Genomic DNA, 20,920 nt, shown 5'->3' with positions numbered 1-20,920 from the left:
GCCGGAGAAAGTGGGTCTTTGACAGGCGCCGAAGACGTTAATACATTCTACAAAGTATAGTACAAACCAATGGTTAATAGTTTTAAACACCATACCCGGTGAGTTGTTTAAAACACAGATTCACACAAATCCGACTAGGAACCATGAGGTTTCGGATTTGATCTCTGGCCTGCTCAGTGGGTTAAGGATCCGGCGTTGCCGTGAGCTGTGGTGTAGTTCGCAGACGTGGCTGTAGTGTAGGCCGGCAGCTACAGCTCCCATTAAACCCCTAGCCTGGGAACCTCAATATGCCACAGGTGCGGCCCTAAAAAGACAAAACATAAAATAAAATACAGATTCCCAGGCTTCCTACGCATCGATCTGAGGAAAGTCCCAGGCATCCAAGACAATTCTAATGAAGGTGGACCTCACACTTTCTCTGAAGAAAAAGGCTTTTTTTTTTTTTTTTTGCACAGCCTAGATGCTTAAATGCGGTTAAATGCAGGACACTTCTCCAATTCCACCATGAGACATAAAGGTGAATACAATGAGGATCCTACCTGTGTTTTATACAGGATCCTACCTATCCTTTATAGCTTTACCCTTAAATTTAGATCTTTGACGCATTCTGAATTATTTCTTGTATTTGGTGTAAAGTAAGGGTACAACTTCATTATTTTGCCCACAGATATCCAGTTTTTGCGGTAGCATTTGTTGAAAAAGGCTGTCGTTTCCCACTGGTATGCTCTTAGCTTTACTGAAAATCAGTTGAGGTGTATGTGAAGGTTCCCTCCCCAAAACCCCACCCCAGCTCTTTTTTATTACATTGGTCTATATATCTGTTCCTATTGAAGCACCATACTATTTAGATTATTACTGTGTAGCTTTGTGGTGAGTTTTGAAATTAGGAAGTATGAAAACTCCAACTTATTTCTATGATAATTTTAGTTTTGAGAGCCCCTTGAGATTCCATCTGAATTTTAGGATGGGTTTTTCTGTTTCTGTTGGAACAAAACATTGTTGGGATTTTGATGGGGAATTCATCAAATCTGCTTTGAGTAGTTTTGCCATCTTAACAATATTGTCTTCGAATCTGTGAACATGGTATGTCTTTCAATTACTTAGGTCTTCCTTAATTTTTTTCAGCAATATTTTGTAGTTTTGAGTGTACAAGTCTTTTGTCTCCTTGGTTAAATTTGTTCCTAGGTATTTTATTCTTTTTGATGCTATTGCAAATAGAATTCTTTAATTTTCATTTCAGATTGTTCATAGCAAGTGTGTAGAAATACAACTGAATTTTTTGTGTTTATATTCTATAAATTTGCTGAATTCATTTATAATTTGTAACAATATTTTCATAGATTATTTATTTAGAGTTTTCTGCATGTAAGATCATGTCATCTGTGAATATAGATAATTTTACTTATTTTCCAATTTGGATGTCTTTTATTTCTTTTTCTTGCTTAATTGCTCTGCCTATAACTATTTTGTTGAATAAGTCACAAAAGTGGGCATCTTTCGTTGCTGAGAAGTTTTTCAGTGTTTTAGCCATTGAGTATGATGTTAATTGTGGGGTTTTCATATGTGGTTTTTATCACGTTGAGGAAGTTTCCTTTTACAGCTTTTTTTTTTGTTGTTGTGAAAGGGTATTAAGTTTTGTCATTGCTGTTTCTGTATCAATTGAGATGTTCATGTGGTTTGCTTAATTCTTTCTACTGATGTGGAAATTATGTATAATCTGTTACATCGATTGATTTTGTACATTGAACCATATTTGTATGCCACTTGGTCAAGGTGTACAATCTTTTAGATATACTACTGAGTTGGGTTTGCTAATATTTTGTTGAGTATTTTTCTGTCTTTATTCATAAGGGATATTGGTCTGTAATTTTGTGGGGGTGTTTTTGGAGGGGTTGTTTTTGTCTTTGTGCCTTTTTCTAGCTTTGGTATCATGGTAATGCTGGCTTCATGTAATGAATTGGGAAGCATTTCCTCCTCTTTAATGTTTTGTAAGAGTTTAAGAAAAATTTGTGTTAATTTTTTAAATGTTTGGTAGAATTCATCAGTAAAGGCTTTATTGGGAGACTTTTGACTACTGACTCAATCTTCTTATGAATTATAAGTATATTCAGATTGTTTCTTTAGTAAGTTTTGGTAGATTTTGCATTTCTGGAAACTTGTCCATTTCACATAGGTTACACATCTTATTGTACTCTCTTGTACTTCTTTTGGTTTCTGTAAAATCAGTAGTAACGTTCTCATTTCATTTTTCATTTTAGTACTTTGAGTCTCTCTATTTTTTGCCTAGTCAATCCAGGTAATGAGCTGTCAGTTTTGTTGATCTTTTCAAAGAAAAAAAGAAATTGTTTTTACTTTATCTCTTTTTCTATTTTCTATTTTATTTAATCTCTGTTCTAACTTTTTTCATTTTCTCCAAATAGTTTTGGGTTTAGTTTGCTTTTTTTTTCCCCCTAGTTCTGTAAAAGTATGATTAGGTTTTTGATTTGAGATCACTCTTTTTTAATGTTTGCTTTTACACCTATAAATTTCTTCCTTAGCACTGCTTTTGCTTCACCTTTTACAAGTTTTGGTGTATTGTGCTTTTATTTTCATTCTTCTCAAGTTATTTTCTAATTTCCATTGTGATTTCTTTTATGATCCATTCGTTGTTTAAGACTATGTTTAGGAGTTCCCGTCGTGGCGCAGTGGTTAACGATGCGACTAGGAACCATGAGGTTGCGGGTTCGATCCCTGGCCTTGCTCAGTGGGTTAAGGATCTGGTGTTGCTGTGAGCTGTGGTGTGGGTCACAGATGTGGCTCGGATCCCACATTGCTGTGGCTCTGGTGTAGGCCAGTGGCTACAGCTCTGTTAGACCCCTAGGTTGGGAGCCTCCATATGCCATGGGAGTGGCTCAAGAAAAGACAAAGACTATGTTTAATTTCCATAATTGTGAATTTTCTAGTTTTCCTGCTATTACTGATTTCTAGTTTCATTCCATTTTGATCAGAAAATATACTATGTATATTATCAATCTTTTAAAAATTATGAATGCTTTTATTGTAGTCTAATATATATTATATCCTGGATAATGTTCCATGTTCACTTGAGAAGAATGTGTATTCTGCTGTTCTTTCATGAAATGGTCTATATATATTTTGTTAGGTCTAATTGGTTTATCGATTGCAGATTTTTGGTTTGTAGTTACCATGAGGTTTTGATATAGGAGTGTGTGTGTGTATTTGCAAGTATATATATTTGCAAATGCATCTCCAGTATCCTGCATTTATACCCTCCGCTTCTCACGATTGGTGGTCTTGATGTATTTGTGTGTGGATGATTTCCTACCTTTACTATATGCTTGCCTTTACCAGTGAGCCTTCTCATTTGTAATTTTCTTGTTTCTTGTAGCCATTTCTTTTCCGCCTAGAGAAGTTCCTTTAGTATTTGTTGTAAAATTGGTTTATATTGTTGCTAAATTCTCTGTTTCTTTACTAGTCTTCTGTCTGGTTGCTCTGTTATTGAATGTGAGTTTTAAATTTTTCTAACTATTACTGTAGAATTTTGTTTCTTTTTTCAGCATTGTATATTTCCAGACTCTGTTGTTATGTGCATATGTTTATAATTTATCTTCTGGCTGTATTGAACCTTTTATCAATACACAGTTTTCCTTTGTCTCTTGTAACATTTTTTATGACAGTAATATAGCCATTACAGCTCTATTTTGGTTACTGTTTGCATGGAATATTTTTTTCCACCTTTTACTTTCAACCTCTTCGTGTCCTTATATCTAAAATGAGTCACTTGTAGACATCATATAGGTGGATCTTGTTTTTTATCCAATCTGCCAATCTGTGTCTTGAATAGGAGAGTTTAATCTAGTTACATTAAATATGAATACTGATTTAAAAAGGCATTTATTGTGCAATTATCTATGCTTTTCTGTATGTTTAATGTTTTTTTGTTCCTTATTTCCTCCATTACTATCCCCCTTTTTTGGTATTTAGTTGATTTTTTTTGCACTGTACCATTTTGATTCCCTCTCCTTTTCTGTCTTTTTTTTTTTTTTTTTTTTTTTTTTTTTAGTTATTTCCTTCCTCCCTGCCTCCCTTCCATTCACACCGGCATTATATGCAAGTTCCTGGGCAAAGGATGGAATCCCAGCAGCAGCTGCAGCCTATGCCACAGCTGTGGGAATGCAGGATCCTTAACCCACTGTGGCACAATGCTCTGGTTTTTTGGTTATTTTCTTGGTGATTACCTTGGGGATTACAATGAACACCTTAATTGTATATCCTAGTTTGATTACCAATTTAGCTTTTTTTTTTTTGCTATTTCTTTGGGCTGCTCCCACGGCATATGGAGGTTCCCAGGCTAGGGGTCTAATCGGAGCTGTAGCCGCTGGCCTACACCAAAGCCGCGTCTGCAACCTACACCACAGCTCACGGCAACGCCGGATCGTTAACCCACTGAGCAAGGGCAGGGACCGAACCTGCAACCTCATGGTTCCAATTTAGCTTTAATAACATACAAATACAGTGCTCCTATACAGACCTGCCTCTCCTTTACATTTTTATTGTTACAGATTTTCATCTTTTTCCAAAAATACATCAATCCATTATTTTAAAACTTTTTGGCCTATATTAAATTTTTTTTTTTTTTTAAACAGGCATAATTCGGAGTTCCCATTGTGGCTCAGTGGTTAACGAATCCGACTAGGAACCATGAGGTTGCGGGTTCGATCCCTGGCCTTGCTCAGTGGGTTAAGGATCCGGCGTTGCTGTGAGCTGTGGTGTAGGTTGCAGACGCGGCTCGGATCCCACGTTGTTGTGGCTCTGGCGTAGGCGGGCGGCTACAGCTCCCATTTGACCACTAACCTGGGAGCCTCCATATGCCACAGGAGCGGCCCAAGAAATGGCAAAAAGGCCAAAAAAAAAAAGCGTAATTATATACGAAATAAAATTAGAACTATTTCACTAGCCATTATTACTATTCATTCCATTTCAGGATTATTACTGAAAATATTTTTTCATTAAAAAGGGAAGTGTTAAAAAATTTTCTGCTCTGGGTGTTAAATAGGCCTCGGTAAGGGTACCCAGGTTATCTTCCTAAACAACGTAAACTGAACCTGAAACTCTTCTAATGCAGGCGTTATTCTCCTCCAAGAATCCGAAGGCGTTGAAGAATAAACAAGACCGGGATTTCGAGTAGAAAGGGTGATTTAGCACGCCAAGATTGAAACTTGGTTCCTAGATCAGATCAAAAGCCACAGGCTTGAGTGCTGAGACCATCTGGCTGTTGTCATGGAGACAGCAATTCCCGGCGCCTCTGTTGCGTCATTTCCCCTTGCCAGCCGTTGGCTCGGTTGCCTCAGCCCGCGTTAGTTGAAAGGGTTGGTTAGAAGGGTTAGTGTCTAGTGGCAGTCTGAGTAGTGTCTTCCGGAGTGCTAGTTGATAGTACGCTTTGCCGTTTGGGAAAAGCTTTCTATGGAGAATGCCCCCTGTCAGTTGCGTTGTTAAGGCACCACAACGCTCCGGACCAAGTAACGGGAGCGTCTGGATGGGTCACGACGTGTCCTGGCAACCACCTGGCCTCTAGGTGAAGTTTTGGGAGGAGGGTGTGCACATCAAGGTCTTTGTTTATCACTTGTCTGTCCTTTTCATTCTCTTTTCCCCTGAAGATTTCCCCATTGTGGAACATGTGTCGCTCCCTGTTCAGGAGATTGGTTGGGACACACTGGGTATGCCTTTCTGCCAGAGTGGTTTGGGGGACTCATGCTTTTTCTGTAATATCAACGTCAAGCCCCTGCTTTACATTCTTAAAACGGGCTTTGTAAAAATTAGCCATTATTGTTGCATCCCTGAGTAAATAGGACCTGGGGTTGAAGATTGCAGTATCCTTGAGCTGCTGCTCCACAGAGATTCATTTCGTGTGTTAGTTCTCATTGTTTCTTTGAATCCTCAGGTCCCAGAGCCATGGAAATAGTGTTTCTCCTGAATGGAAGTATTTTTTCAAATATCGTAGAAAATATCAGAGTTCAACATACATAGAAAGGGCATGTATTTGTCGCATGAAGTTTCGTGTATTCAAGTGTGTGTACTGTGTTGTAAAACATTACTGTGTGGTCAAAAGTAGAAAGGCACTAACTTAAAATTAACTATATGCTGTTGAGGAGGAGAGAGGAGATATATGAGACACAGCGAACTCCCTTTATCAGATTTCAGGAGATTAACTTTTGACTCTTGGGATTTTCGGATGGACCAGGTCCTCTGGTGCTAAGGAATGCTCTGAATAGCCTGCTGGGAAAGATTAGCATTTGCATAGAAGCACAATATTTGAGGATCAGGGAGGATGTAATGACTAGTGTTTTTCAAACTTTGGCATTGTGAGTTATGAAACCAATTCAGTAGCTTGCAAAAAGTGTTTTAAAAAATAAATAGAATGGCAAATGTGTGTACCACAGTAGCTTATACACAGAATAAGAGTAACAGATAGCAAACATATATAGTAGGAATAATTGTTTTGTGAAACTTTGGCTCAGTTAGACACACACCATATACACACGGAGGAAATTTTGTGGTCGGCTGTGAAGTAAAATGTATTTCTGAATGGGAAGAAAGTACTTTATTAGTACTTTATTAAACTGAAATGCTTGAGGGTAAAAAATGAGAATAAATAAAGGGAAAGGTGTGGTGTTCTTAGAATGAGTAAAATACAGCCATTTCAGGGATTGTGGTAGAAGTGAGGGACTCTGAAATTGAGATTCAAGGAAAGAACTGTAACTGTATCCTTAGGGATTGAAGATGGATACTGTTGACTTGTGCCAGCAAGAACGTTATCATACTTTATTTCTTTTTCAGCTTTTCTGTGGCAGTCACATACCAAACTAGGAAAGGGAAAACAATTCAGAAGAATGTTGGAGATAGCTATATATAATTTTTAGAATTATTTCTCTTTTCCTTTCTTTCCTTTTTCCCTTCTCTCTCTTTTTCTGTCCTTCAGTAGTATGTCTAAAGAGGAGGAAATTATCCTCCTTATTAGTTTAATTTTAAAAAATGATTGAAAGATCCAAGCACACATGAGTATAGAGCTTTGTACATATGAGTATAGAGCTTCAAATAGTAAGTTCTATTATTCAGCTATGAACATTCACCTACATGATTTAGGACACTTGTGTATGCATCAGTGTTGAGAATTTTCCTGGGAATGGAATTATGGGATATATATCTTTAACATAGCTAATATCAAGTTTATTTTCAAAGTTACTGTACCAACTTAAATTAGTTTGTCTTGTGGAGTTCCATTCTCTCCCTTTGTTGTGGAAAAATGTGACTTATTTTTGCAAACCAATTACTCCACTACAGGAAACATCTTAGAACATAAGATTTGAATCACATCTGTCTAGCTACTAAGCTCAGGAATGTAATAAGACAAATACCCACAAAAACAAACACAAAAGCTTGACCAAAAAAAACCCTTAAAGGAGGACAAAGGTTTGTCCAAAAGTGCCTGGACTAGAGAGGATAGAAGATCATAAGACATTAAATACAACTGTATATCTGAGATCCAATTTGAACACTAGTCTATTGCTATGAGCTAAATTCTGCACTTTACTAGGATTTCACTATCTTCCCCTCAAGTTTTTTTTTTTCTGTTTCAAGATTCTTTCCAGGATACCATGTTACATTTACATGTTGTGTCTCCTTAGCCTCTTCTGATCTATGCAGTTTTCAGACTTTCCTTGTTTTTGATGAACTTGACCTGGTCAGGTATTTTGTAGAATGCTCCTCAGTTAAGATTTTTCTGATATTTTTCTCATGATTAGACTGTGGTTATAAGTTTGGGATATGAAGACCAAGGAAAAGAAGTCCCAGTCTCATCACATCACATCAAGCATACATGCTGTTAACATGACATCACTGATGATACCATTCCTGATCACCTGGCTTAAGTATTATTTACCAGGTTTCCCCACAGTAAAGTTATCTCTCCTTCCATATTCTTTTCTTTGAAGCAAGTCACCAAGCATAGCCCCCACTCAGGGAGTGGGAGGAGGGGAAATATACCTCTTCATCCTGCAGGGGAGAGTAGCTATATAAATTATTAGGAATTCCCTGTAAAGGAGATTCATTTTTTTCACCCCTATGTATTTATTCAATTATATCAATATGGATTCATTGATATTTATTTTATACTTTGTGTTATAATACAATAGCACACTGCTGCTTAAATTACTTCAGCTTGGCCATTGGGAACTCTTTTAGATTGGCTCCTATGTCTCTTTGATATTCCCCCTACCCATTTCCTCATTATTCTTTAAAATAATTTTCTTACTTTCTGTTAATACAAGATGCTCCAGTTCCATCTTGTTATTTTCTTTTTCTCAGTCCTAGAGTCAGCAATTTCTCCTAAAAGCCCAGATCCCTTTTATAGTTGAATGGTATTAGAAATCAAGTCTAGGAGTTTCCATTATATCTCAGTGGTATCAAATCTGACTAGCATTCATGAGGACACAGATTCGATCCCTGGCCTTCCTCAGTGGGTTAATGATCTGGCGTTGCTGTGAGCTGTGGTGTAGGTTGCAGATGCTGCTCAGATCCTGCATTGCTCTGGTGTAGGCCTGTGGCTACAGCTCCGATTAAACCCCTAGCCTGGGATCCTCCATATGCTGCAGGAAGTAGTCCTAGAAAAGGCAAAAAGACCAAAAAAAAAAAATCTGTATATATCTATAATTATTTCTGTATCCATCCATATCTATATTAGGCTAAACATGAATACATGCTGATGTCTCTGATGTCTAATTCAGTACTATATGTATCATTTTAGCCTTCCTCCTACCCTATCTGTAACTTCCCTGTCCAACAGTGAGAAACAGCACTCACAGTCTACCATCCATTTACTTATCTACTGTACATGTACAGCTATTTCAGAATTTTAGCTCTGTATTCCTATGAAAAACAAATTTACCAGCTAGAGTACAGTGCTTATGTGAAGTTAGTTCCTTTCGTGTTCAGTCTTATAGTTTTCAGTTTTTATTCCAAAGAGAATAAAATCATGCCCTTTATTTCCCGTCCCCCTTAGCGAGATTATATCATACATTTGTAACACAATTAGAATTTTTTTCACAGCTTGCAATTTATCCTAAGATCCCCCAATCTTCTGTTGGGTTTTAAAAAATTCTAATTTATTAAAATCATTCTTTATGTTGTAAAGTTGTTGGTTTTGAAAAAATGCATAGTTTTGTGCATCCAAACTAAAGTATGATACAGATTAGTTTCATCACCCTAAAACATCTTCTGTGCTTCCCCTAGTCACATACCTTCCCTTCCCCAAACTACTGGCAGCCACTGATCTGTTTTCCATCCCTCTAGTTTTGCCTGAATGGAATCATGTAGTATGTAGCCTTTGCAATTTGTTTCTTTCACTTAGCAAAAAAAGGATTTAAGATTCATCCATATTATTGTGTGAATTAATAGCCCATTCTTTTTTATTGTTGAATAGTATTGGATCCACAGTAGTCAGATGTACACAATTTGTTTATCCATTTACCTGTCGAAGGACATCTTGATTACTTTGAATTTTTGAAGATTATGCATAAAACACGTATAAACATTTATATGCAAGTTTTTGTGTTGTGTGGACTACACCTCTCTTGTTTTATTTGGGTAAAATTCACATAACATGAAATTTAACTGTTTAAGTGTGTAATTCAGCAGTTTGTAGTATATTCACAGTGTTGTGCAACCATCATGACTATCCAATTCCAGAACATTTTCCTCACTCCAAAAGAAGCCCTGTACACATTGAGCAGTCACTTCTCATTCCACCCTTTCCCCTTCCCCTGACAAGTACTCTTCTACTTTGTCTCTATGAATTTGCCTATTCTGGACATTTCATATAAATAGAATCACACAATATGCGGCTGTTTCTGTTTGGCTTCTTTCACTTTCAAGCTTCGTGCATGTAACATTTATTAGCACTTCATTAGTTTTTATGGCTGGATGTTCCATTGTATGTATATACCACGTTTTGTTTATCTTTTAATCTGCTGATGCACATTTGGATTTTTCCTGTCATGAATGATGCTGCTATGAAAATTCACGTATCAGACTTGTGTGTGGATTTTTTCCCCAGTTTTCTTGGGTTTATGCCTAGGAGTAGAATCGCTGGATCATGTGGTAACTCTATCTAAATTTTCAAGGAAGTGCCAAACTTTTTGCACAGCATCGGCACAATTTTACATTCCCACCAGCAATGTATAAGGGCTCCAGTTTCTCCACATCCTTGTCAATATTTGTTGATTTATATTATTTTGACTATAGTTATCCTAATGGTCATGAAATGGTATCTGATTTTGGTTCACATTTCTCTGATGACTAATGGTGTTGAACACTGAGCATTATTTTATAAGCTTATTGGCCATTTGCGTATCTTCTTTAGCAATATGACTATTTGGATCCATTGACTACGTTAAAAATTGGTCATCTTTTTGTTGCTGAATTATAAGAGTTCTTTGTATATTGTATATACTAGACCCGTGATCTGTGCCAAGGGTCTAGTATGTACAGTATACATTGTGTGGGCTGTCTTTTCACCACCACCCCCCTTTTTTTTAAGGGCACACCTGCGGCATATGGGAGTGCCCAGGCTAGGGGTTGGCTCAGAGCTGCAGCTGCCGGTCTGCACCACAGCAATGCCAGATCCGAGCTGCATCCACAACCTATACAACAGCTGATGTCAACGCCAGATCCTTTAACCCACTGAGCGAGGCCAGTGATTGAACCTGCATCTTCATGGATACTAGTCAGATTCTAAATCTGCAAAGGCACAATGGGAACTCTGTCTTTTCACTCTTTCGGTAGTGTCTTTGATCCACAAAAGTTTTTAATTTTTTGAAGTTCAGCTTATATATATTTTTTCTTTTGCTTGTGCTTTGGGTGCCATATTTAAGACAATTATTCGACCCAAGTTCCCAAAGATTTATACTTACGTTTCCTTTTAAGAGTTTTATAGTTTTAGTTCTTAAAGTTAGGTCTTTGACCCATTTTGAGTTCATTTTTGAATATGGTGTGCTTAGGGATCCACATTCATTCATTTTTTTTTTTTTTTTGTCTTTTGTTGTTGCTATTTCTTGGGCCGCTCCCGCGGCATATGGAGGTTCCCAGGCTAGGGGTTGAATCGGAGCTGTAGCCACCGGCCTACGCCAGAGCCACAGCAACGCAGGATCCGAGCCGCATCTGCAACCGTGTCACGGCAACGCCGGATCGTTAACCCACTGAGCAAGGGCAGGGACCGAACCCGCAACCTCATGGTTCCTAGTCAGATTCGTTAACCACTGTGCCACGACGGGAACTCCCCCACATTCATTCTTTTGGGCATGGATTTGTTGAAAAAGTGATTCCCCATCGAATAGTCTAGGAGTCCTTGTCAAAAATCAGTTGACTGTAATCACATAGGTTTATTGACTCTCACTTCTGTTCCATTGACTTTTACACATACCACAATATTTTTATTAGTACAACTGTGTAGTAAATTTCGAAAATGGGAAATGTGTGTCTTATTTTGTTCTTTTTCAAGATTGCTTTCCCTATGTGGTGTCCCTTGCAATTCCAAATGAATTTTAAGATCAGCTTGTCCATATTTGCAAAGAAGGCAGCTAAACTTTTGAATCACTGAGCCTATAGATCATTTGGGGAATATTTCCTTTTAAACAATATTAAATCTTTCAATCCATAAACTATATGTTTTCCCATTTACTTTGGTTTTCTTTGATTTCTTTCAATAATGTTTTATAGCTTTCATTGTAAAATTTGTCCATTCCTCTGGTTAAATTTATTCCTAAGTGTTTTTTCTTTTTCATACTATTAACAAATGGAATTGTTTTCTTAATATCATTTTTTGACTATTCATTTTTTGTGTATATAAATAAACTGACTTTTGCAAATTGATCTTTCAATTTTATTTTATCCTGCAATTTTACTGAAATTGTCCATTAGAATAGTTTTGTGGGAGTTCCCGTTGTGGCACAGTGGTTAACGAATCCGACTAGGAACGATGAGGTTTCGGGTTTGATCCCTGGCCTTGCTCAGCGGATTAAGGATCCAGCGTTGCTGTGAGCTGTGGTATAGGTCTCAGATGCGGCTTGGATCCCGTGTTGCTGTGGCTCTGGCATAGGCCAGTGGCTACAGCTCCGATTGGACCCATAGCCTGGGAACCTCTATATGCCACGGGAGCGGCCCTAGAAAAGGCAAAAAGACAAAAAAAAAAAAAAAAATAGTTTTTTGTGTGTGGATTCTTTATGGTTTTAGACATAAAATTGTGTCATCTGTGAACAGAGATAGTTTTACTTATTTCTTTCCAATCTGGATGCTCCTCGCCCCCCTTTTTGAATTGCTTGGTTAGAGCTTCTAGTACAATGTTGAATAGCAGTGGCAAGATAGAACATCATTGTCTTGTTCCTGATCTTAGGGGGAAAGATTTCAGTCTTTCACTGTTAAGCATGATGCTAGCTGTCGTTTTTTCCATAGATGCTCTTAATTAAGTTGAGGAAGTTCTCTTCTTGTCCTAGTTTGTTTTATGGTTTTATTTATTTATTTTATTCATGAAAGGGTGTTGGATTTTCGTCAAATGCTTTTTCTACGTCTATTGAGATGAATTAGTGATTTCTTCCCTTCATTTTGTTAATAAGGTGTATTACACAGATTTTTTATGTTGAACACCCTGCATTCCTAGGGTAAATTCCACTTGGCCATGGTACATAATATTTTAAATATGCTGCATAATTCAGTTTACTTGTATTTTGTTGAGGATTTTGGCATCTGGGTTCATAAGGGATATTTTTAGGTAGTTTTGATTTTTTTATGATTTCTTTTGCTGTCTTTAGTATTAGGGTAATATTAACCTCATACAGTGAATTAGGAAATGTTCAGTCTTCTCATATTTTCTTTGAGTCATTCTTCATGAAGCCACCTGCCAGGTAAAAACAAAACAAAAAAACCCCACGAGTCTTGTGGATGAGGTCTGTTCTGTTCCCCCTGGTACTAGTACCTGTACTGTGAGTGAGGACTATTATCTTCAAGGCCACTGCCACACTAGGGAATGTAGAATGCCACATATCTCACTTTTTTAAATTGAGATTCAGCTGATTTTCCCTAATTAAGCATTCCAATGGTTGATTCAAGTTTTGGCTAATTTCTAGAATTTTGAAAAAGTTGATTCTGATAGTTTTTGCCAGAATTGTTTTTGTTGTTTTTATGGAGGGACAGACTTTTGGAGTTCCTTACTCTGCTATTTTCTGACAGGCAGAAAAAGAAAAGATACTCTGACAGTCTCCTTTCTTTCTCCCCCATGCCATTTTGTTTGGTTGTTGTTGTTGTTGAAAAAACAGGATCATTTGTCATGTAGAACTTACTATATTTTGGACTTGGATAATTACACGTGAGTAGTGTCAATGAACAATTCCTCCGTCTTCTATAATTTCTGCAAACTGGAAGTTATATCTAAAAACTATATTAGATTTAGATTCAGTTTTCTGACAAGAATACCAATATCTGTGGTTTTTTCCCTTCTTTTTGCATCACATCAGGAAGCGTTTGATAGCTTTACATCCCACTGTTATGATCATCAATCTGATTTATATATGATAAAATTTCTATCAACTTTCCCCCTAATAGTTTAACATTTTTTAAAAGTTTGGAACCCTAGAATTCTCTACAGAGTATTATTTAATAAATGCTTGCAATTGTGTTTCTGCCACAGGTTTTCTGGATAGAGGCCTCAGCTTATAACTTCAGAAGTTAGAAGTACGGCTCAAATGCCTGGAATGGAGGTGAGCCTCCAAAGCAATTGCACCCCTGAAGAGAAGCTGCAGTCTGAAGAGAAGTTTTAGCTTTCAGTTCTTTTCAGACATCTTCTGAATGGCTGTGTGGAGAAAAAGCCAATTGTGCAGGATCAGTCAACAGACAAACTTGACCCAGAAGTCTTTAGAGCCTTGACACTGGCAGATCAGAGATATGGTAAAATTACTTGTGCTGAAGCAGTTCCAGATCCTCCTAAACAAGGAGTTTAAAGTTTGTCTCAAAACTCAGAAAATAATGAAAAGACTGTATCTCTGGGAGATTTAACCCAAATGAGGAGGAAATAAGTATGGCTTATAAAAAAAATGCGCTAATGTAATAAGCTTAGAAGAAGGCAGGTTGCAAAGTAAAAGTAGGAAACATGAGTTTTCCTTCTCCTTCTTTAGGCACAGAGTAAATCCTAGGTAATTTTATTTTCTATTATTGCATAAACTTTGTTACAATAATAAAAAGGGGAAAAATCAGCTGGAATCTCATTTCCATAATACATTAAGTATATTTTCTGTGTTTCTTTCCACTCCCTGCTTAGATAAATGCATACTTTTTACTCATTTATAATTATAGAATAGTCATAATAATTATTTCAAATGTTTTTATTCTATCAAAAGCATTTTATATGTTTCATAATTACTTTAATAGAGGTGGACTATTCCCTCAAGATGCTATTTCAATACTCTGTAAATTTTATTTATTTTTATGGCATATTTAGGCATATTATTTTTTATGGCATATTATTTTGTTGGGAATTTTTGATATTTTAGTGCTTTCTGCAAGGATCATCTTTTAATCTGTGATGTATTTTTGGTTTTTTTAAAATGATTGTTTTGTAAAAAATGATTCTCTTATAATGAATTGTTAAGAGTTATTACTGCAATGAAATGCCGAACAGGTCTGTGATATGAGGGGCCAAATTACTTTCCAAAAAGGATATAACATTTTATACTACATGAGCATCTTACTGAGGTAGAGATTCTCCTTGATATTTTCATCTTCCTTTTTGTAGCTTGGCATGCCACCTCCTAGTGTTTCTTTGCCCAGATATCCTGTGTCCACATGCTTTCCTCTCTGTTCCTGCCCCCAACAGCATCCAGATAACTGTTACCTGCAATCCATTCAGATAATAGAGATGGGAATCCCTTTCTCTGACTTTTAGGAACTGGGAATTATATCTGTCCTTTTCCTTCCTTTTATAGCTCTCTTTGGAGAGAAAGTAGGGGCCACATCTGTTTTTCTGAGGGACTTGTTGATCATTAGTTTGTCTTCAGGACTCCATGTTCTTTTGACATCTCTGTCTTCCCAGGATTCTCCTTTCCTTCAAAATGGAGCCCAAAGGAGAGGCTGGCTACCATGTTTCTGACTACAGGACACCAGGCAAATGTGAGTTTGTTCCTTTCAGAGAGTTCAGAGCATTAACAACGTTTTATTCTCTAACCTTAAAATTTATGTTCCTATATGTATAATTCTGAAATCAAATCTTAAGTTATTTGACTTATTGTGGTAAATGGTAGGTTCTGTAGGAAAAGTTCCGTCTCAATGATACCATCACCTCTTCAAGTAGTAATTACCTACTACTTCAAGTCATTCATACATTTATCCATCCATTAAACCTTTTCTGTTAGGTTAATGTTGCTACATAACAAATCACCACACTTTTGGCAGCTAAAAACAACACCCATTTATTGTCTCACATTTTTTAGGTCAGAAGTCAGAGCAGGTTTCAACCAGGTTCTGGGTTCAGGAGTTTTAAAATTTTTTGGTCTTTTTGCCTTTTCTAGGGCCACTCCCTTGGCATTTGGAGGTTCCCAGGCTAGGGGTCTAATCGGAGCTGTAGCTGCTATCCTGAGCCCGAGCCATAGCAACGCAGGATCCGAGCTGTGTCTGCGACCCACACCACAGCTCACGCAACACTGGATCCTCAACCCACTGAGCAAAGCCAGGGATCAAACCTGCAACCTCATGGTTCCTAGTCAGATTCGTTAACCACTGTGCCATGACGGGAACTCCTGTGTTCAGTGTTTAATACAGGTTGAAATCAAGATGTCAGCTGGTACCACAATCTCATCTGAAGCTTGAGATCCTCCTCCAAGCTTGCTTGCTTGCTTGCTTGCTTGCTTGCTTGCTTTCTCTTTCCTTATTACAAGGAACAGGAGACAAATTTATCCAGATAGATACACATACAAAGTTTTAGTCAGCTGGGGCTGCCATAACAAAATACTCAAGACTCAGTTGTTGAAACAACAACAACTGATTTTTTCACAGTTCTGGAGACTGGGACTAAGTTTATTTAGTTTGATGGCAGAACTCAGTTCCTTATGTGTAAGATTGAGGTCCCATTTTCTTCCTGGCTATTGGCTGGATGTTGTCCTCAGCAACTAGAGGCTGTACTTTATTCCTAGTCACATGGCCCTTTCATTGTGTGGCAATTGCTTCTTCAAAGCAAGAAGGAGAATCTATCCAGTGTGCTCCCATAGACTCTTCTGTAATGTAACCTAATCAAGGGAATGGCTGCCCCATTTAGAGTCACAGAAACTACTCACACTTAAAGAGAGGAGATTGTACAGAGTTAATACAACAGGAGTGGGAATCTTTGGAGACATCTTAGAATTCTGCCTACCATGCATTTATGGAAGACTTAGTAATTAAAGCAGTATTTATTAAGTATCCACTACATGTTTTCTTGGAAATATTAGAGAAGAAGTGGAATTTTCACCTTTACAGAAAGTGGCATCTGAAATGAGAAATCAAACATAAAAGTATACCATGGTAGCTGTCTTAGGCGGTAAATAATTAGTATTTTTGAAAGAAGTGGTGCAGAGAGAAAGTGCTCCAGGAATTCTGAGATGGAAGATATGTATATGGACTGCCAGGGATTGGGGAACATTTCAAAGGATAGATGAAATTTGTATTTAGACATGAAGGATGCATAGAATTTGAAAAACCTCAGAATTTTGAGAAACACAATGATAGAGACTGCTTTTCTCCCAATATTTAGATCCCTTTTCTTCCTCACTAAGAGAACCCCTGAATTTTAGCTAGCCATGTATCCAGCAATAATAAAGGCAATGGTGTTTTTTTTTTTTTGCTTTTTTTGCTCCTGAGGGTTCCATGTGACTAACTTCTAGTCAATGGGATATATGCACAAGTGTCAGGTGAAAGCTTCTGGGAAACTTCTTGAAGAAATGGCTGATATTTGCCCTTCTTTATCCCTTTGGTCCTCCTGTAGCCATCTTGTATTATGAGGTCAAGTTTATACATGATGGACCAACAAGATAGAAAACTGGCTCCCTTACACTTTGGAATGCTATAGCAGCCTTCACCACCTACCTAGACTTGTGTATGGTCCATGGTTATAATACCTTACTGTGTGCAAAACAGTGTCACCTTGAGATTGTAGGGAACAGATTGGGAGAGTGTAGATGGCTGCAGTGAGGAAAGAATGCCAGCCATGCAATTAGTCAGGAGACTCAACATAATTTAGGCACAAAGACCTGAATTTTTTTCTTAGATTCCTTCCCATAGGGATTATACGTATGCATGCTTCAAGTGGACTAGGGATTGAGTGAAAGAGAGCTTTCCTACCAAATAAAAAGAAACCCTGCAAATTTCTAAACTAATTTGCCAACTATCTTCAAGCTTGAAACTTAGGTGGTCCTACACAGCATAAGCAGATGTAGCATATCCCACCGTGGCTTACCACATTCCCCAGAATCCCCCAACAAAAGCCAGATAGCTGAAGACGACATTGTTTTGCACAGTGGAGTTTTCAGATCACAAAGCTTAGTTTCATGTTTTACCACATAATTTTATACTATTCAGGAACTCTGGTACTTTCATTTAAAGAAATGTTTACTTAGACTGGACTTTCCTAATTCTGGTATTAAAGAGCCAGCAGGAGGTGATATTCTCACTTGACTGTAAAAAGTAAAATAAGTGTCCAAAAATATCTGAGCCATTGGTTTGTCTCCAGCTTTCCAGTATTCTCTTTGCTATCCCTCTATCCCCCACCCCCAACTATTTCCCTACAAAGTGAATGACAATTTTTATTTTTTGTCTGGTCCATCTGTCTAATTTCTGATGATGTGTCTCACCAGATCACCTCCCTCACATTTTGAATTATGTGTTTAGATTGATGTGGCCCCCTTTCCTATGTATACCTTTTTTCCCTCCCCATTCCTCTGTGCTGTTTATACAAAGACATATTTCAGTGTGTAAAAACCTATGTATCTCTGGATATATTTTCACAATATCACTTCATCTTCACCAGTTTCTGTCACTCAGCACAAGAGAGATGTGTTTAAAAATTTTTCTTTCAGGCTGGGAAAATAATCTGGAGACCAGAAAGTCTATTGAAAAGCAGGATGTTTCTGCATAAGACAAGCTTGGGGGCAATAATGAAAAGAACCACCAAAGATAGTCCTTGGAACTTAAACTTGGGAGAAAATGGGGAATGTAAAAAGTAGGTTGGAGAGCCAAGAGGGAGACCAGCAGAATATGGGATCAAATGTCCATTGCTAGCAAGAAAATACTCAACAAAGAGAGGGACCAGGCAAGAGAAAATTTATAGGAATATTTCTTATTACACAACAAAAAATTCATGTAGGAAAGAAACCATATAAATGTGACATGACTAAAGATATTTTCAAACAGAATACGGAACTAATGAAACAAAATATACAGTGTGGAAAAAAAATAAAAATGTAAAGAATGTAGGAAAACTTTCAGTTACTATTCTTAATAATTATCCAAATATTCACCCTTCATTAGTTCATTTTGGAGAGAAATCTTCTGAATGTAATAATTGAATATCTTCAGTGAGAAATTTAACCTTTTCTCAGCATCAGAAAATCCACAGTGGAGATAAACTCTTCATGTGCAGTGCCTGTGTGAAAACTTTCAGCAGAAGTTCTTCTTTTGGAGGTCCCATTGTGGCTTAGCAGGTTAAGAACCTGGCTAGTATCCATGAGGATGTGGGTTTGATCTCTGGCACCCCTTAGTGGGTTAAGGATCCAGCGTTGCCATGAGCTATAGTTTAGGTCACAGACATGGCTCAGATCCCACGTTGCTGTTGCTGTGGCTATGATGTAGGCCAACAGCTGCAGCTCCAATTCGACCCCTGGCCCGGGAACTTCCACATGCCACAGATGAGGCCTTAAAAGAAAAGAAAAAAAAAAAAAAAAAAAAGGAGTTCCTGTCATGGCAAAGTGGTTAAAGAATCCGACTAGGAACCATGAGGTTGTGGGTTCGATCCCTGGCCTTGCTCAGTGGGTTAATGATCCGGTGTTGCCATGAGCTGTGGTGTAGGTCAAAGACATGGCTCAGATCTCACGTTGCTGTGGCTGTGGCGTAGGCCAGTGGCTGTAGCTCCTATTAGACCCCTAGCCTGCGAACCTCCATATGCCACAGTCATGGCCCTAGAAAAGGCAAAAAGACCAAAAAAAAAAAGTCTTTTTCTTCTCTTATTAAACATCAGAGAACTCACACTGATGAGAAACTGTGAATAAAATAAGTGTGGGAAGTTCTTCGGCCAGAGCTCATCACTTACCCAACATGAAAGAATACACACTGGGGAGAAACCCTCTAAGTGCAGAGAATGTAAGAAAGTCTTCTGAAACTAATCAGCTCATATTCAGCATCAGTGAATACACACTGGAGACAAACTCTATGAATGTGATGAGTGTGGGAACAGTTTTGGCTAAAGATTATCCCTGCCTCATCATCAGAGAACTCATAATGGAGAGAAACCCTATGAATGTGTTGACTGCAGGAAGGCCTGAAGAGACCACTCTGCTTTCTAAAGTCTTCAGAACTCAGACTGGAGAGAACCTCTATAGGTTTAAAGAATGTGAGAGAGACTTCAGCTAGAGTTCACACCTTACCATACATCAAGTAATACACACCAGAGAGAAGTTTTAGAAGTGTAATGAATGTGGGAAGGCCTTTAGCCAGAGTGCAAATCCTGCCAAACATCATAAAACTCATATTGGAGAGAGATTCTATAAATGTAGCCAGTGTGGGAAAGCCTTCAGCTGGAGTTCACACTGTTACCACATATCAGATAGTCCGTACTGGAGAGAAACCCTATGAACGTGGTGGATGTGGCAAAGTCTTTAGCTAGAGTGCAAGTCTCACCAAACATCAGAATGCTCACTGGAGAAAGACTCTGAATGTAGTCAGTGTGAAAAGCCTTCAGCCAAAGTACAATTCTTTAAAGCTTCTGCCAACTCACACTGTCTAGGAATTCTGTGAATGTGATGAGTCCTAATGACTTCTGGTAAATTTCAGTCATCATCAGAAACCAAAGATTTCCTTGATAACATAAGAAAAGTTTAAATAAGACTTGACATTTCATGAAAGGTGAGAAAGCTTATGTTGTAAGCAAGAGACCACTAAATAAATATTGTAAGATACTTGAGGACAGGTATTGTTCTGATATTCCTTCACAGCTTTTTACTAGGGCTTTGTAAAGACTCTGTAGTAAGTGCTTGTATCATTAATACATTTTTGGCCAGATTTGTTGTATTCTTCCACAGAAGCTTTCTTAGACTTTAAAAAATGGGAATGCCCCAACTAGAAATGGAAGAGCCCAAATAAAATTGAGAAAATGCCTTTAATTAAGAAGAGCATCTCAGGAGTTCCTGTTGTGGCGCAGTGGTTAACAAATCCGACTAGGAACCATGAGGTTGCGGGTTTGACCTTGCCCTTGCTCAGTGGGTTAATGATCTGGCGTTGCCATGAGCTGTGGTGTAGGTTGCAGACGTGGTAGGCTGGTAGGCTGGCAGCTACAGCTCCAATTAGACCCCTAGCCTGGGACCCTCCCATATGCCACGGGAACGGCCCAAGAAATGGCAAAAAGGCAAAAAGGCAAAAAAAAAAAAAAAAAAAAAAGCATCTCAAATTCTATATTTCTAAGTTCTATTCAGAAAAGTCTGGAATGCCTGTATTATATGGGTTTTCTCATCCATAACAGAGACAATACCAGAGGACCCACGGAAGCAAGAGGATACATTTTAAATAATCCCTTTAACAGAGCAATTCCATCACTATGCTTCTCTTTATGTTCTCATCCCTAACTCCTCAAGATTTTATC

At 37.8% G+C, this 20,920-nt stretch overlaps 1 long non-coding RNA gene across 4 annotated transcripts in view; it reads left to right on the top strand.

Moving 5' to 3' along the window:
* LOC102159855 (uncharacterized) overlaps positions 1-20,718 on the top strand; it is a 33,848-nt gene extending 13,130 nt beyond the window's left edge. For 2 of the 4 annotated variants that reach the window (XR_014809841.1, XR_014809840.1), the window contains one exon: positions 13,736-13,875. This is a non-coding gene — a long non-coding RNA (uncharacterized LOC102159855). Of the gene's footprint in view, positions 1-13,735; positions 13,993-15,133; positions 15,622-19,212 lie in introns of those variants that run through there. The other 2 variants (XR_014809839.1, XR_014809838.1) reach the window with 2 other exon arrangements.
* Positions 20,719-20,920: the final 202 nt, after the last annotated feature.

Source organism: Sus scrofa, chromosome 7 (genome assembly GCF_054392235.1).
Source record: "Sus scrofa isolate SSC_HxYL_T2T_F1_AM1 chromosome 7, Sscrofa_HxYL_maternal_Yorkshire_Landrace_v2.0, whole genome shotgun sequence".
NCBI lineage: Eukaryota > Metazoa > Chordata > Mammalia > Artiodactyla > Suidae > Sus > Sus scrofa.
This window is presented reverse-complemented; position numbering and strand designations above follow the sequence as displayed.